The sequence below is a fragment of the Panulirus ornatus genome, chromosome 23 (assembly GCF_036320965.1).
Source record: "Panulirus ornatus isolate Po-2019 chromosome 23, ASM3632096v1, whole genome shotgun sequence".
Classification (NCBI taxonomy): domain Eukaryota; kingdom Metazoa; phylum Arthropoda; class Malacostraca; order Decapoda; family Palinuridae; genus Panulirus; species Panulirus ornatus.
The window spans coordinates 8,590,001-8,608,679 of record NC_092246.1 but is presented as its reverse complement, the minus strand read 5'-3'; the positions used below and the strand labels follow the sequence as shown (position 1 = coordinate 8,608,679).

At 45.5% G+C, this 18,679-nt stretch overlaps 1 protein-coding gene across 5 annotated transcripts in view; it reads left to right on the top strand.

The window, feature by feature from the left end:
- Positions 1-18,679, top strand: part of LOC139756786 (uncharacterized) — a 626,428-nt gene that overhangs the window by 469,137 nt on the left and 138,612 nt on the right. Inside the window, exon 1 of one of the 5 annotated variants that reach the window (XM_071676578.1) lies at positions 5,829-6,093. The exons of the other annotated variants lie outside the window; for them this stretch is intronic. The gene's annotated coding sequence lies outside the window, so the exon portion shown is untranslated. Of the gene's footprint in view, positions 1-5,828; positions 6,094-18,679 lie in introns of those variants that run through there. 5 annotated transcript variants of the gene reach the window in all.

Here is an 18,679-nt window from a genome sequence, read left to right as displayed (position 1 = left end):
CACCCTGAATGCGTCATCAGCGTATACGTGAGTAGACATCTTGAATGCGTCATCAGCGTATACGTGAGTAGACATCTTGAATGCGTCATCAGCGTATACGTGAGTAGACATCTTGAATGCGTCATCAGCGTATACGTGAGTAGACATCTTGAATGCGTCATCAGCGTATGCGTGAGTAGACATCTTGAATGCGTCATCAGCGTATGCGTCATTGGACACCCCCGTTATCGGAGACCAGAACTCCTGTTGGCTCATAATACTGCGAAGAAACTTCGACTGGTTTAAGGCGACTGTGATGGTGAGGCTGGTTTAGGATGGTGGTAAGGCTGGTTTAGGATGGTGGTGAGGCTGGTTTAAGACGACTGGTTTGGTATAGGATGGTGGTAGGGCTGGTTTAAGACGACTGGGTTGGTAGGGTTGGTTTAGGATGGTGGTAGGGCTGGTTTAGGATGGTGGTAAGGCTGGTTTAGGATGGTGGTAAGGCTGGTTTAGGATGGTGGTAGGGCTGGTTTAAGACGACTGGTTTGGTAGGGTTGGTTTAGGATGGTGATAAGGCTGGTTTAGGATGGTGGTAAGGCTGGTTTAGGATGGTGGTAAGGCTGGTTTAGGATGGTGGTAGGGCTGGTTTAGGATGGTGGTAGGGCTGGTTTAAGACGACTGGTTTGGTAGGGTTGGTTTAGGATGGTGATAAGGCTGGTTTAGGATGGTGGTAAGGCTGGTTTAGGATGGTGGTAGGGCTGGTTTAGGATGGTGGTAAGGCTGGTTTAGGATGGTGGTAGGGCTGGTTTAAGACGACTGGTTTGGTAGGGTTGGTTTAGGATGGTGGTAAGGCTGGTTTAGGATGGTGGTAAGGCTGGTTTAGGATGGTGGTAGGGCTGGTTTAAGACGACTGGGTTGGTAGGGTTGGTTTAGGATAGTGGTAGGGCTGGTTTAAGAAGATTATGTTGCTCGTGTTGGTGATGGGGATGGTTTAGGACGGCTGAATAGATGATGGGGATGGTTTAGGACGACTGTGTTGCTAGTGTTGGTGATGGGGGTGGTTTAGGATGGTTTAGCAAGACTGTGTTGCTGATGTTAGTGATGGAGATGGTTTAGGACGACTGTGTTGGTGATGGGGGTGGTTTAGCAAGACTGTGTTGCTTGTGTTGGTGATGGGGATGGTTTAGGACGACTGTGTTGGTGATTTGGATGGTTTAGCAAGACTGTTGGCGATGGTTTAGAACGGCTGAGCTGGTGATGGGGATGGCTTAGCTTACTGTGTGGATAAGTGATGGTGAGGTAGTGATGGTGTCGGTCTTGTGAAGGGGGAGTGGGGGAGGGAGGAAGAAGTGAGAGCCTCCCTCTCTCTCCAACAGCTGTGCCACCAACAGCTGTTGGGGTCCGTCATGCGAACTAGGCAGTGAGCGACGCATGACGCCTGCATGCCTTCCCTCCCTCCCTCCAACCTCCCTCCCTCCAACCTCCCTCCCTCCTACCTCCCTCCCTCCCTCCCTCCCTCTCTCCTTCCCTCCTTCCCTCCCTCCCTCCCTCCTTCCCTCCCTCCCTCCCTACCTCCCTCCCTCCCTCCAACCTACTTCCCTCCCTCCCTCCCTCCCTCCCTCCCTCCCTCCCTCCTACCTCCCTCCCTCCCTCCCTACCTCCCTCCCTCCCTCCCTCCAGCACCCGTGCATGATGTACCCAGCTTAACGTCGCCTCATGCACAGCTGTCAGCGAGCAGGCAGGATCACGGAGGCCTCAGTTGTAGTAGTGAATTTGACCACCAACCCTGACCCACCAGTCGCTCTGAATCACCTGCCGTGACTACGTCATCCATGACTACGTCATCCATGACTACGTCATCCGTGACTACGTCATCCATGACTATATTATCCATGACTATATTATCCATGACTACGTCATCCATGACTACGTCATCCATGACTACATCATCCATGACTACGTCATCCATGACTACATCATCCATGACTACGTCATCCATGATTACGTCATCCATGAAACGTCATCCATGACTACGTCATCCATGATTACGTCATCCATGACTACATCATCCATGAAACGTCATCCATGACTATATTATCCATGACTACATCATCTATGACTATATTATCCATGACTACATCATCCATGACTACGTCATCCATGACTACATCATCCATGACTACGTCATCCATGACTACATCATCCATGACTACATCATTCATGACTATATTATCCATGACTACATCATCCATGACTACGTCATCCATGACTACGTCATCCATGACTACGTCATCCATGACTACATCATCCATGACTACATCATTCATGACTATATTATCCATGACTACATCATCCATGACTACATCATTCATGACTATATCATCCATGACTACGTCATCCGTGACTACATCATCCATGACTACATCATCCATGACTACATCATCCATGACAACATCATCCATGACTACGTCATCCATGACTACATCATCCATGACTACATCATCCATGACTGCATAGTATATGCTGGGCGATGGATGGATGCCATACCAGCAGTTGTAACCTTGTGTGATAATGTTAACCGAATGAACGTATTGGCTAATGTGAACCAAATTGAAGATGTTTGGACTGAGGTATGGACACACACACACACACACACACACACACACACACACACACACACACACACACACTACACACACACACACACACACAAACACACGCACTATGTCTTAGTTTGTGATAATAAAATATAAAAAGAGTCCCTTTTCAGAAAGGTCTAAGAAATCGAGCAAAGTGGTAGCAGAACACATGAGACCTTACCCACTTCTTGCTTCGTGGAAATGGCTGTCATCTTACGTAATGAATGACCCAACTTTCGAGCATCCTCCTCATGCTGTAATCACTTGCCTGGCTACTGGAATCTGACATGAAAAAGAAAGAAAGGGAAAAAAAAATGAGCCTCACTTTCCCTTCCCTCCTTCTTCCCTCCCTCCCTCCCTTTGTGTGACTTTCAGTACTCCGATCGCGCCAGCGCTCAGAGCTTGAGCCGACCACACCAAATCAGGATTCGAGGTGGAGAGAGAGAGAGAGAGAGAGAGAGAGAGAGAGAGAGAGAGAGAGAGAGAGAGAGAGAGAGAGAGAGACACGACCTGACCCACCCTCCTCTAGGCAGACAGACCAAAACCCATCGCCAAAGCCAGGACCAAGTGCCGCCACGGGGGGGTGGTGTTTAGAGAAACACTGAACCCACTCAGTCAAAGAAGTCGACACCGTTTTGATGTCGTCTGATGAAGGCGTGGATGACGAAGGGACGAGTGGTGTGTTCGTACGATCATAGCGCGCGCCAGCTGTCACGGAATTCAGTTTTCCGGAATCCACCAGAGCCACGACGAAAAGGTGCGCGCGCTCTTGTCCCCATGATGGCATTATGTGTGTACCGCTTGGAGTCGTATCCAAGGGCCTTAGTGAGTATTTCTACCCTCAGGTATTTGAGACGTTTCTTTAGAAGGTGTGTGTGGGTAGGTGTGTGGGTGAGGGGACAGACACCACGAACTGTAAAATCTCCATTCAGGTCGTCTGTTGGAAGGCACGGACCCCACGTACCTTCACATATGAACGGGTATGTGATACATGGGGCATACACATGCATCCACAATGATGCGTTCCGTGCTCTCAGTGAGAACAATGTGTTCTCCCTTCTGCTCCTGCAGGAGGTAGGGTGGGAGTGAGGCCCAGCTCGGACGTGCTTAAGGATATCGAGATGCCGATGTCCGCTCACAGAATTTTCCCCTCCGAGGTTGTCCGTGTTACGTGGGAGTGAAACGGGGTTCCTGGCACTGTATACAGTGTGGTGAATAAGTACGGTCTTGGTAGCAACAGGGTGGGGTGGGGCGGCACCATTACATCAGCAGCAGCGTCGTAATAGCCCACGTCTGTGTCGCAGATAACCCAGGTCTGTGTCGTAGATAGCCCAGGTCTGTGTCGTAGATAACCCACGTCTGTGTCGCAGATAACCCAGGTCTGTGTCGTAGATAACCCACGTCTGTGTCGTAGATAGCCCAGGTCTGTGTCGTAGATAACCCAGGTCTGTGCCGCAGATAACCCACGTCTGTGTCGCAGATAACCCAGGTCTGTGTGGTAGATAACCCAGGTCTGTGTGGTAGATAACCCAGGTCTGTGTCGCAAATAACCCAGGTCTGTGTCGCAAATAACCCAGGTCTGTGTCGCAAATAACCCAGGTCTGTGTCGCAAATAACCTAGGTCTGTGTCGCAAATAACCCAGGTCTGTGTCGCAAATAACCCAGGTCTGTGTCGCAAATAACCCAGGTCTGTATCGCAAATAACCCATGTGTGTATGCTGGTCGTACCAACTTTTCGTTCACAATTTTTTTCTTTTTCTTCTTTTTTTTTCTTTACTTACGTTTTCCAATTTATCCATTAGCTGCACTTCTTGCAAACTTCATGAATTTTTCCCTCAGCCTCACAGAAAATTCAAATGCCCGAATTTACCTTCTCGAGGCTTGGGTGGAGGGAGGGAGGGAAGGAAGGGAGGGAAGGAAGGGGTTTTTAAAAAAAAATAGATAAATTTTACTTGAATCTTTTTTCTCTTCTTTTTTCATGTCGTGTTACTTCACGTCTGCGCCTCGTTTTCAGAAAGCCACTTGTGATAAAAGTATATTTCAATTACTTTTTTTCTTTTTCTCACCCCATTCTTCATATTTTTTTTTTCGGCTCCCATTTGCATATTAATCTGTACAGATGTAGAGGAATATATATATGGAGCCTTTGGTCAATCACTTTTCTCCCCGTTATTGAGAGCTTAAAGAATTAATTTCCCCCACTCTGATCTCTCGCCTCATTGACGATCCTTGTGTTGGGTCCTGTCCCCTTCCCCATGGGACATTACATGCATTTGACATGATCACACTTACCAGATGGCAGGATCGGGTTGGCCAGGTAGAGCAGCGAGGGAGGAGGAGGAGTAGGAGTAGGAGGAGGAGGAGTAAGAGGAGGAGGAGGAGGTGCCAAGACAGTGGTGGTTGGATGCGAGTTGGTAGTGGTGGTGACGGAGGCCACTGGTGATCATGTTACGGGAGGACTAGTGCCGTAACACTGACGTAGGTTGGTCGTTACGCTCACACAGACGATCAGGGGTTTACACTCCCCAAGGAAGCGACGTGGGGGTGGACCTCATCTCCACACTGTTCGAAACCAAGGTTCTTGTGTACACACACACACCCCACTCTCGCCACCGTCACCTCCTGCCAACGGAGAGAGAGATCCCTCGTCCCCGAGTTGCTAGCACAGTTCGGCATCACGCCAGTTCGCGTAGTGGTGTGTGTGTGTGTGTGTGTGTGTTTAAACCTCGAAGCTATATATGTGTGTACAGTTCTCGTGTTCAGTGTTTTCGTCAAATAACCCCCAGAAAGTTGTGGGGTTCGCTCGGTGTTGACGGCAGCTTGAACGATGACACGGTCGTGCCCTGTGGCCGTTGGTTTTGGGTCTTGCCACCAGGCGTTTCATGGAGCCTCGAAGCAGTATTGTGAAGCACACCCGAAGTTCCGAACACTCCCTCTATCTCTGGGTAGTAGCAGCGACTGTACATCGTGAAAATTTGGCATTTACGTTACCCTACGCCACAGCATCTTCTGTGTAGTGGTTATACATAAGCAGTGAATGAATTAAACCCCCTATGATTGCTGGAACGAGTCATCCAATACAGTGAGGAGTTTCGAACCTGTTCGGACCACCGATCCGAGACTTCCGGGGGAGGGGGCATGGCATAACAGCCCATAAAAGCCCCTCGCCAGTCTCTCGCCGCCCGGCGTCGTGGTGTGGCGACGGCTTCAAGGAGTCCTAGTGTTTGCCCTGGTCCTCCGTGATGGAACGGACGATGAAGTTGCGGAGGAGTGATAAACTGTGGCGCATCTTATCGTAAGACACACGGATGCAAACGTAGTGTGTGGGAGCTCCAGTGGCGAGCGAGGACGACGAAATGGATACAATTGTAGTGCCCCGTGTGTGGGAGTTCCAGTGGCGAGCGAGGAGGACGAAATCACGAACGAATCGTCTTCAGGCAAGATGGCTCGCAAACCAGAGGTGGAAGATGTGGGGGTAAGAGCACTCGCTGTTATATATGACCTACGCTGCGGTGGTGTAACGTATTGTAACGTATTGTGACGGCGGTGGTGTAGTGAGCCGTGAAGTAGGTGGTGGTTTAAGTGGATTGCCCCGAGTGTGTGTGTGTGTGTGTGTGTGTTGAGTGGCCTCGTGTGAGTTGGTGTTAGGCAATGATCGATGTTGTTCCCAGGGTGATTAATGCCTCCTTAACTGTGCAAGATTGGTTGTAAAGTGATGAATATCTTGAACGCTAAACTCGGGAAGTTTTGGAAGGGGAGGAGAGGAGTGTGGTATAGCGGGAGGAGGAGGAGGAGGGAGGAAAGGGTTATGGTACAGCGTTTGTGGGGATGAGGGAGAGGGGATGGGAGTGGTACAGCGTCTGTGGGGAGGAGAGGAGTGTGGTATATCGCTTGGGGCAGGAGGAGGAGGAGAGAGGTGTGGTGCAGCGTTTGTGAGGAGGAGGAGAGGAGTGTGGTATATCGTTTGGGGCAGGAGGAGGAGGAGGAGAGGGGTGTGGTGCAGCGTTTGTGAGGAGGAGGAGGGAAGGAGAGGAGTGTGGTATATCGTTTGGGGCAGGAGGAGGAGGAGAGAGGTGTGGTGCAGCGTTTGGGAGGAGGAGGGAAGGAGTGGTGTGTGGTATATCGCTTGGGGCTGGAGGATGAGGAGAGAGGTGTGGTGCAGCGCTTGGGAGGAGAAGGGGAGGAGTGGTGTGTGGTATATCGTTTGGGGCAGGAGGAGGAGGAGGAGAGAGGTGTGGTGCAGCGTTTGTGAGGAGGAGGAGGGAAGGAGAGGAGTGTGGTATATCGTTTGGGGCAGGAGGAGGAGGAGGAGAGGGGTGTGGTGCAGCGTTTGTGAGGAGGAGGAGGGAAGGAGATAGGGTGGTGTCATGTCATGTCTGTGAACGCCCAGGGCGCCGAGCCATTGAGATCATGCGTTAGTCATAGGAAAGGGGAGAGGCATGTCTCCCTACACACACACACACGAGGCATGTGTGTGTGTGTGTGTGTGTGTGTGTGTGTGTGTGTGGACATCTCAAGTTGGTACACCTGGTGGGAGATGAATTTTTGATATCGGTAAGTGCAGCGTTTTGCCTATAGATAGGAAAGAAACGGGAAACCAGGCGACAGCATGAGCTCCGCTGAGTTAGAAAAAAGGTTAAATTGGAGAAAACTGACGCTGGTGTTATGATAATACCCTCTGGTGACTTAAGGTTAAGTAAGCAGCGCACGGGAGCGGTTAGAAAATGGGGGGTGGACGTGATTCTTGGATAATTGGATTTGTTCAACTGAAGGGAAATCATCCCGCACTTAGACCGAGTCATTGGTGCTGTCCCAGGCTTTAGATATACCGTGTTCAGTTGTGGTGGTCGCCGTACTTGCCAAGAGCCAGAGAGAGAGAGAGAGAGAGAGAGAGAGAGAGAGAGAGAGAGATGTCCCAAGGTGATTCCCGGACTTAGATCCCATAGGGACCCGACCAATCCAAGGCTTTTTAAAACAGGGTTTTCTTTCATCATCAGGAATGATGATTTTTGCCAGTTTGAAACCTGTATCCACACATACGTTTAGAAGAATGGATCTGGTAACAGATTTCGCCTCAGATCCACAACCGACAGTTTGAATGCCTCCTTAATCATATGCAAATTAATAGTTATGATGTTTCGTTTCTCACTGACACGTGTGTGTGTGTGTGTGTGTGTTTCATTTATTCTTCTGACCACAGTCATCTATTTTCTGATCCCCTTTCAGCTATCGCAAACAAGCCTCGTTAAGAGCCAGTGGTCAGCTGGGGTTGGAATGCCTTCGTATATTTCACCCACTGTTATAGGTGAAAGCTAGACGCAGACTTGAAGGGTGTATGAGAGGGAACATGACACCGAGTGCTGGTGAACATGTCTGTGAGTGATGGTGAACATGATAGCGACTGATAGAATGGCACGTGGTCTTAATTACTTAATTACAATATCAAGTATTGATACGATTCGTATATCGTGTGTCTGCTTTTAATGCTCTAGTAAAACAGTCTCTGGCGAATACAGCGACTGACATTGACAGGTTAATGGAATTCTTAAAAAGCAGATTAATTTTTGATATAAGCGATTATTACTATTAACGATTTCTGTTAATTCATATATATATATATGCGCGTGTGTATATGTGAAGCTCCTTCGTCTCAAGTGGATGAAGGGGGGGAGAGAGGGGCACCACTATCCCCTATACTTTATTGGTGCCACAGGTGGCTGGGTTCTGGCTTAGACTTTCCTTCCTTCCTTCACTTCCTTCACTTCCTTTCCTCCTTCTTGGGGGGGACGTTCTCCCTCCACCCTTCTGTGGTGGTGCACGCCCCTCGTCCTCGTATTTTACTGCAGCGTACAACATCACCGGAAAAATACGTTCCCTCGCGTCGCCACGGTAGGTTGCCTCGCTAACGCGGGAAATGGCAAATAGTATGAAAGAAAGAAAGAAATATATATATATATATATATATATATATATATATATATATATATATATATATATATATATATAAACAATCACATGTTTACCAAATGGCGTCCTAGCTTCGTCTCTTCGATGTATATCAACTAACTGTTATATTTCTCTCTTGTGTCTCCCCTGATGATGTGATTAGTACACGAAAGTGCACTTGGGAACTTTTCATGTTTCATTTTCCCCGTGGACTCATAGGAATATATATATATATATATATATATATATATATATAGAGAGAGAGAGAGAGAGAGAGAGAGAGAGAGAGAGAGAGTATGTATATCATAGCAAACCACGCACCAACTTCCTCCAAATCATCGACTAGTTTCTTCTTGTTCCAGTGGTCCTTCCTTTGCCTCGAGAGAGGAGGCCGGTGGTGCGTGTGTGTGTGTGTGTGTGCTCCGTTTGCCCTCCCTCACCCTCTGGGGGACTGCCTCCGTCTGAAGGTACCACACACCTCCCCACACCGCCTCCCGACCCCTTCTTAAGATGGCACGAGCGTTGAGAGTGTTCGCCATACCTGGGAAATACATAGGGTCATTTTCACTTATAATCTTTCTCCTTTTTCTTTTCTAATTCACGTCTTCTCGAAGGGTTAGGTCCAGCGCAGAGTTCTCTCAAGAGTTTTAGACAAGACTCGAAGGTTCATTATGTCTGCTCCTCGTGTGTATAGAGTGTAGGGAAGTTCTGCCTCGGTGCAGAGGGAAGTTTTGACTCGGTGCAAAGGAAGTTCTAATTCAGTGCAAAGGAAGTTTTAACTCAGTGCAAAGAGAGTTTTGACTCGGTGCAAAGGAAGTTCTGAATCAGTGCAAGGAAGTTCTAGGTCAGTGCAAAGGAAGTTCTGACTCGGTGCAAAGGAAGTTCTGAATCAGGGCAAGGGAGCTCTAACTCGGTGCAAAGGAAGTTTTGAATCGGTGCAAAGAAAGTTTTGGCTCGGTGCATAGGAAGTTCTGACTCACAGTTCCATGTAGTAAGGCAGGTGTTGAGAGACAGTGTTGTATGTAGCTCTCGGGCGTGATGAGCTACGTCGATTACGACCCAGCGGTCACACACCCTCGCGCCTTTGCCTCCTGTGTACACCTGACGGTGGGATGTAAGAGCCATGTTAAAAAGTGTAGCTTCCAGACGATTAGTTCCTTGCCAGTCTGCTTGTTTAAGAGTTGGAAGGGATCGCCAACTTGATAGATGCTCTCTCTCTCTCTCTCTCTCTCTCTCTCTCTCTCTCTCTCTCTCTCTCTCTCTCTCTCTCTCTCTCTCTCTATCTCTCTCTCTCTCTATCTCTCTCTCTCTCTCTCTCTCTCTCTCTCTCTCTCTCTCTCTCTCTCTCTCTCTCTGAGGTGCAGATGATGTCTCTCACACTTCTGTGTGGAGCTGCTGTCCACTGCTCTTGTTCGTAACTATTTGCTCTAAGTGTAGCGAGGCTATTGGGAGGCGGAGGGGGCCCGGGCAACAAAATACCTTGCCTCATCTCGAGCGTTTTGCCCCGTGGGTTCGTATCCACATCACCGCGAATGAAGGCGGGGCTGACCTAGCCTTCAAACTGGCTGCTTTGGGGGTCAAGGTTTTCCCGGAGCCTTTTGAAAACTTATTTGTATCGGATGGCGTCTTAATCATCTTCATCATCCCCATCTTCTTCATCATCCCCATCTTCTTCATCCCCATCTTCTTCATCATCCCCATCTTCTTCATCATCCCCATCTTCTTCATCATCCCCATCTTCATCATCCCCATCTTCCTCTTTTTAAGCTAAATAAGCTTAAGTCTTCTAGCCACGAGAAGATGGGAAGGGAAGAAAAAGGAATGATAGCAGAGACGAAGATGTTCGTCAAGGCAAAGGTGTCCTCATCTTTCCAGTGTGATGTATAGAAAAGAAATACAGACAGTAAGTAAACCCAGGGTGCTTCCGAAGAGCACGAAGGTTAATCATTTATCTTGTAGAGGGTTTTGTAAACTGTTCTGAACTGCCCAGGTCACGAAGGTTAATCCGCATGTTGTATGCTGAGTGGCATATGGTGTATGCTGAGAGCCATATCGTATTCTGTACGTTCTTTGATGTTGTATGTAACACACTGTATGCTGAACACTGTAATGTAATTTACTTGTGTGCCTCATGCTGTATGGCGAACTGCGTTGTGTTCTGGTGTATGAATTATGCCACATGCTCTAATGCACCGTGTTGCCTGACTGTAATCCTCAGAACGACACATCAGTATGACTGTAATCTCCAGGATTACTTTAGTACGATTGTAATCTCCAGGATTACTTTAGTACGACTGTAATCTCCAGGATTACTTAGTGCGTGAAAGTCATCTTCATGATTATTTTACTGCATGAATGTAATCCTCGGGATTACTTTTTCTCTAGATATTATTTTTCCCTTGGGCCCGAAGTGTCAATGAAGATATATCCTCGCTGATAAAGGCTATATATATATATATATATATATATATATATATATATATATATATATATATCAAACAAACCTCCAACAGCCAGGATCGAACCCGGGACCCCTGGTCAACAGGCGGGAGCGCTACCGCGAGGCTATGATCACTTCTAATAGGGATATGACTATTCGAATACTATGTACTCGAATACCTTTCGTCTCACTTTGTTCGTATTCATATACCACCGCGTTGTACAGTTAGGTTCGGTAAAATGCTATCTGCTGGCTGTGTTAGCCTGATGGGAAATGACCAGTGTAGACCCCGTTGCTCACCAACGTAAGACGAAGGGTAATCGAGTACATCGTATTTGAATAGTCATTTACCTATTAGGGTTCATAGCCTTGCGGTAGCGCTCCCGCCTGTTGCACAGGGGTCCCGGGTTCGATCCTGGCTGTTGGAGGTTTGTATGTTCTATGAAGGTGCGCGTTCATATGCACTTTGTTCGTATATATATAATGATAATGTAATATTTATACAGATGATAATGTAATCGTTTGTATCGATGATAATGTAATACTGATACAGATGATGATGTAATCGGTTGTAATGATGATAATGTAATATTTACATCATTAGAGTTATAATGTTGTGGTGGTTACAGTAATGACTGTAATGGTTGTAGTGATGATAATGTACTATTTACACAGATGATAATGTAGTGGTTAGAGTTATGATGATGTAGTGGTTGCAGTAATGACTGTAATTGTTGTAGTGATGATAATGTAATATTTACACAGATGGTAATGTAGTGGTTAGAGTTATGATGATGTAGTGGTTGCAGTAATGAGTGTAATGGTTGTAGTGATGATAATGTAATATTTACACAGATGGTAATGTAGTGGTTAGAGTTATGATGATGTAGTGGTTACAATGATGAGTGTAATGGTTGTAGTGATGATAATGTAATGGTCGTAGTGATGATAATACAGGGGGTTCCAGGGATTATTAATGGTTTCACCGATCATAATATAATGGTCCCAACGATGATGGTTTAGTTATTATAGTGATTATTTTGGTTATAGTTATGGTGTGATGGTTATAGTGCTGACTGTCAGAAAAACGAGATATTCAGACAGACGAAAAAGGCCACAAGATTATCATCTGACCTCAAAATTTAATATAATACTCCTGCTTAGAGCAAGATGGTAGAGTCTCTCGGTGCAGTGTCCATCAAAGTGCGTTTGAGTGATTTCAGTAATTGTATAATTACGGAGGGATAAGGGCAATTACTGGAGAAGTGGGGGGGATTACCAGAAACAATACATTGCAGAGGGGGAAAACCTCTGCTGAAAGTCACTTGATCCCCGTTGTAATATGGAATTAAAGGAAGGGTGGGTGTTTTTAAATCATTCCCCCCCTTTGTCACCTCCGTTTTCTAACACTGCTGGTAGGACACGGAGTCCAGTTTTTCTCTATTTCTGTTACTGTTGAGTTTCACTCCTATATTGTGCCGTTTATGATTCTCGCCATTTTAGATCTTTTTTATAATTTGTGAAGGGGGAGGGTGCGTTTTTTAGAAACCCTCCTCCTTGTTTTATTTATCATTGTGTAGTTGTATGGTTGAGAGAGAGAGAGAGAGAGAGAGAGAGAGAGAGAGAGAGAGAGAGAGAGAGAGAGAGAGAGAGAGAGACAGACAGACAGACAGACAGACAGACAGTGTGTGTGTGTGTGTGGTTGGAATGGCTAGAGCTGTGTTTTTACTTCTTGCCTTCTATACTCCCTAGTGCTGTGGGGGGACCACATGGTCGCACCTTGGTGCTGTGGAGGTTACCACACAGCCGTTTCCCGCGTTAGCGAGGTAGCGCCAGGAAACAGACGAAGAAAGACGCACCCACTTATGTACACGTATATAAACATATACGCACATACATGAACATATACATAACGTATACATAACCTATCCACATATATAAAGGTATACACATGCATACTTGCTCGTCTTCATCCAATCCCGGCGCCACCCCGTCCCACAGGGAACCGCATCGCCAATCCCCCACGTCAGCAAGGTAACGCCAGGAAACAGAGGGAAACAAAAAAGGCCACATCTGCTCACACTCAAGTCTCTAGCTGTCATGTCTTTGGCCTCGTATCTATAGAATTCATTCATCTCAAAAGTTTTCGTTTAACTTTCGAAAGTTTTCGTTTAACTTTTGTCGTTTAAACTGAGAAAAAAAAAATCTTTTCTTTTAGCAACGGGCTTATATGAAACTGACTCCTCCTTCCTTCCCTTACTAGAAAAAAAAAAAGAGAAGGTAATTGAATTACATTACCGTAAGGGATATCATCTCGACGTCATAAAAGTGAGAGAGGCTTTTGAGATTATGGTTTGATGTCTTCCGTCTTCATAATTCTGTCTATCTGTTTGTCTGTCTGTCTGTCTCTGTCTATCTGTCTGTTATATGGACCATAAAGGGAGATAGATGTACGCTCGCGTTGCCTCGTCTCCTAACCTGGTGTTGTACGTGTATGTTGTCTTTTCTCCAATTGTGTAGACACACACACACACACACACACCTAAGCCTAAGCTGTTGATAGACTTAGTCCCCGAGGAGAGGGGGATGAACCGCTGGGATCGTCTGTGGGCCGGCTGCCGCCCCCAGGAGTCGAACCCGTATGGCTTTGACTCCGTATGGGTTAACACCGGTTATGATACGTGGCAGTGATGACTGATGATGATACGTGGCAGTGATGACTGATGATGATACGTGGCAGTGATGACTGATGATGATACATGACAGTGATGACTGATGATGATACATGACAGTGATGACTGATGATGATACATGGCAGTGATGACTGATGATGATACATGGCAGTGATGACTCATGATACATGACAGTGATGACTGATGATACATGGCAGTGATGACTGATGATGATACATGGCAGTGATGACTGATGATGATACGTGGCAGTGATGACTGATGATGATACATGGCAGTGATGACTGATGATGATACATGGCAGTGATGACTGATGATGATACGTGGCAGTGATGACTGATGATGATACATGACAGTGATGACTGATGATGATACATGGCAGTGATAACTGATGATGATACATGACAGTGATAACTGATGATGATACATGGCAGTGATGACTGATGATGATACATGGCAGTGATGACTGATGATGATACATGACAGTGATGACTGATGATGATACATGGCAGTGATGACTGATGATGATACATGGCAGTGATGACTGATGATGATACATGGCAGTGATGACTCATGATACATGACAGTGATGACTGATGATACATGGCAGTGATGACTCATGATACATGACAGTGATGACTGATGATACATGGCAGTGATGACTCATGATACATGACAGTGATGACTGATGATGATACATGGCAGTGATGACTCATGATACATGACAGTGATGACTGATGATACATGGCAGTGATGACTGATGATGATACATGGCAGTGATGACTGATGATACATGGCAGTGATGACTGATGATGATACATGGCAGTGATGACTGATGATGATACATGACAGTGATGACTGATGATGATACATAGCAGTGATGACTGATGATGATACATGGCAGTGATGACTGATGATGATACATGGCAGTGATGACTGATGATACATGACAGTGATAACTGATGATGATACATGGCAGTGATGACTGATGATGATACATGACAGTGATAACTGATGATGATACATGGCAGTGATGATTGATGATGATACATGGCAGTGATGACTGATGATACATGGCAGTGATGACTGATGATGATACATGGCAGTGATGACTGATGATACATGGCAGTGATGCCTGATGATGATACATGGCAGTGATGACTGATGATGATACATGGCAGTGATGACTGATGATGATACATGGCAGTGATGACTGATGATGATACATGGCAGTGATGACTGATGATGATACATGGCAGTAATGACTGATGATACATGGCAGTGATGACTGATGATGATACATGGCAGTGATGACTGATGATGATACATGGCAGTGATGACTGATGATGATACATGGCAGTGATGACTGATGATGATACATGGCAGTGATGACTGATGATGATACATGGCAGTGATAACTGATGATGATACATGATAGTGATGACTGATGATGATACATGACAGTGATGACTGATGATGATACATGGCAGTGATGACTGATGATGATACATGGCAGTGATGACTGATGATGATACATGACAGTGATGACTGATGATGATACATGGCAGTGATGACTGATGATGATACATGGCAGTGATGACTGATGATGATACATGACAGTGATAACTGATGATGGTACATGGCAGTGATGACTGATGATGATACATGACAGTGATAACTGATGATGGTACATGGCAGTGATGCTGATAATGATGAATGGCAGTGATAATTGATAATGATGAATGGCAGTGATAATTGATAATGATGAATGGCAGTGATAACCGATAATGTTGAATGGCAATGATAACTGATAATGATGAATGGCAGTGATAATTGATGAATTATTATTTCTACAGTGTTTTCGTTTTCCAAATACCCATATGCATTATTCATATATATATATATATATATATATATATATATATATATATATATATATATATATATATATATATACACCCAGATTTGGTGATGCACGAGCCACATGCATTATTCCGTAACACAGCCAAGTAAAATTTGCAAGTTGATATCGCGAGCGTAGTATATAGATGAAGTTCATCAAAAGCAAAAGTCACATTGATTTACACTGGGAGTTAAATCTCTCTCTCTCTCTCTCTCTCTCTCTCTCTCTCTCTCTCTCTCTCTCTCTCTCTCTCTCTCTCTCTCTCTCTCTCTCTCTCTCGGGTAATCCCGACTCCCCCCCCTACCCCTCCTTGCCCTTCTTGCCCTTCTTGCCCTAAGTGGCGTAATCTCCCTCTCAATAGGATTGTAGGTTAATCCCCTTGCCTTTAATGTGATGTAATCCCCTAACAGTACCGTAAAGTAATCCCACTGGTAGTAGTGTAATCTCCCTGCTAGTAATTTAGGGTAATCCGCTACTAGCAGTTTAGGGTAATCCCATGCTAGCAGTTTAGGGTAATCCCCTGCTAGCAGTTTAGGGTAATCCCCTGCTAGCAGTTTAGGGTAATCCCCTGCTAGTAGTGTTGGGTAATCCCCCATGCCATGACTGTAATCCTCCTACCAGGTGTATAGATAGGGCGAAGCATTTGATTAACCCCCCATTGATTAATCCTGCCATTAATCCGAGGCTCATTCATTGCCCGTCCTCCATGGGTTATATATATATATATATATATATATATATATATATATATATATATATATATATATATATATATATATTAATCGCCGTCTCCCGCGTCAGCGAGGTAACGCAAGGAAACAGACGAGCAATGGCCCAACCCACCCACGTAGACATGTATATACATCAACGCCCATACATGCATATATACATACATATACATTTCAGCATATGCATACATATACATACATAGACATACACATATATACAAATGTACATATACGTACTTGCAACCTTCATCCATTTCCGTCGCCACCTCGCCACACATGAAATAGCACATACATAAACGCCCATACACGCATATATACATACATATACATTTCAGCATATGCATACATATACATACATAGACATACACATATATACAAATGTACATATACGTACTTGCAGCCTTCATCCATTCCCGTCGCCACCTCGCCACACATGAAATAGCACACCTTAATTCATCTTTCAGTGTCGTGGGTTAATCTTTCGATCAATAGTTTTGCTTAACTTAATAGATTAATCCCCCTTGATAGATTAATCCCCCCTGTGTCTTTATCATAAATCAACCCATCTGTCAGCTAATTTGTTTATCAAGAGCTGAGATTAATCCCCCTTATCTGAGACTAATCCCCCTTATCTGAGACTAATCCCCCTTATCTGAGACTAATCCCCCTTATCTGAGACTAATCCCCCTTATCTGAGACTAATCCCCCTTATCTGAGACTAATCCCCCTTATCTGAGACTAATCCCCCTTATCTGAGACTAATCCCCCTTAGCTGAGACTAATCCCCCTTAGCTGAGACTAATCCCCCTTAGCTGAGACTAATCCCCCTTAGCTGAGACTAATCTCACAGTCAGCAGCTGTGTTTAATCCCCCCTTTCTCAGTTTCTGACCATCTCCTTGGCGTTATCTGTGGCTAATCCCCTAATCAGCAGCTGAGACTAATCCCCCCCTTGTTAGTAGCTGTAACCCATCCCCGATATCAGCAGCTGAGAGTAATCCCCTAATCAGCAGTTAAGACGTTCCCTAATCAGCAGTTAAGACTAATCACCTAATCAGCAGCTGAGGTTAATCCGCTCGTCAGCAGTCTGGGATAATCTCCCTGAATTAATCCCCCCCTCCTCCTCATTTTCCTTTGCATTTGATTACCGTGCGTTCGTCGGTCTACGTCCTAAATGGGTCGTGTGCTCGCTCGTAATGAGGGTGTAATCCCCTCCTGTTAATCCCTTTACTGTTCATCACCTAACTATTAATCCCCTTCCTTGTAATCCCCTTCCTCAGCTGGTAGAGCGTGTAATCACCCCCTCTCCCCCCCCCCCTCCCCCTTTTGTCAGTAGCACTCGTTTTCCCTCCAAGTTTCTCTAGAAAGAATATAATCCCCATTACCCATGTTAGTATGTGGTAAATCCCCTCCTCCCCCCATCCCACACTTTCGCTCTTAAGGGGGGGGGGATTAATCCTAGGGCCCCCTTCCATATGACGAAGGAGCATAGGCAATTCAGCAAAAATCAGCCAATCACACGCGGTGGTTGGGGGCGGGGGTTTAAACGAGGTGATTGGCAGACGTTGGCACTGGTTCGTGGTTGTGGTTGTGGGGGGGAGAGGGTAATGGGATCTGAATAGGCTAATTAGACTCGCGGTGATAATTGGTATTAGAATGTCATCTGGCGAAATGAGTCTGTGAGAATAATTACACTGGTTTTGTCCACCACGTTGGATAATAATATATATATATATATATATATATATATATATATATATATATATATATATATATATATATATATATATAATTGGAGGTGGAAAGATGGAGTGAAAAAGATTTTGTGTGATCGGGGCCTGAACATGCAGGAGGGTGAAAGGAGGGCAAGGAATAGAGTGAATTGGAGCGATGTGGTATACCGGGGTTGACGTGCTGTCAGTGGATTGAATCAAGGCATGTGAAGCGTCTGGGGTAAACCATGGAAAGCTGTGTAGGTATGTATATTTGCGTGTGTGGACGTATGTATATACATGTGTATGGGGGGGGGGGCCATTTCTTTCGTCTGTTTCCTTGCGCTACCTCGCAAACGCGGGAGACAGCGACAAAGTATAATAAATAAAATATATATATATATATATATATATATATATATATATATATATATATATATATATATATATTTTTTTTTTTTTTTTTTTTTTTTCATACGATTCGCCATTTCCCGCATTTGCGAGGTAGCATTAGGAACAGAGAACTGGGCCTTAGAGGGAAAATCCTCACCTGGCCCCCTTCTCTGTTCCTTCTTTTGGAAAATTAAAAAAAAACGAGAGGGGAGGATTTCCAGCCACCCGCTCCCTCCCCTTTTAGTCGCCTT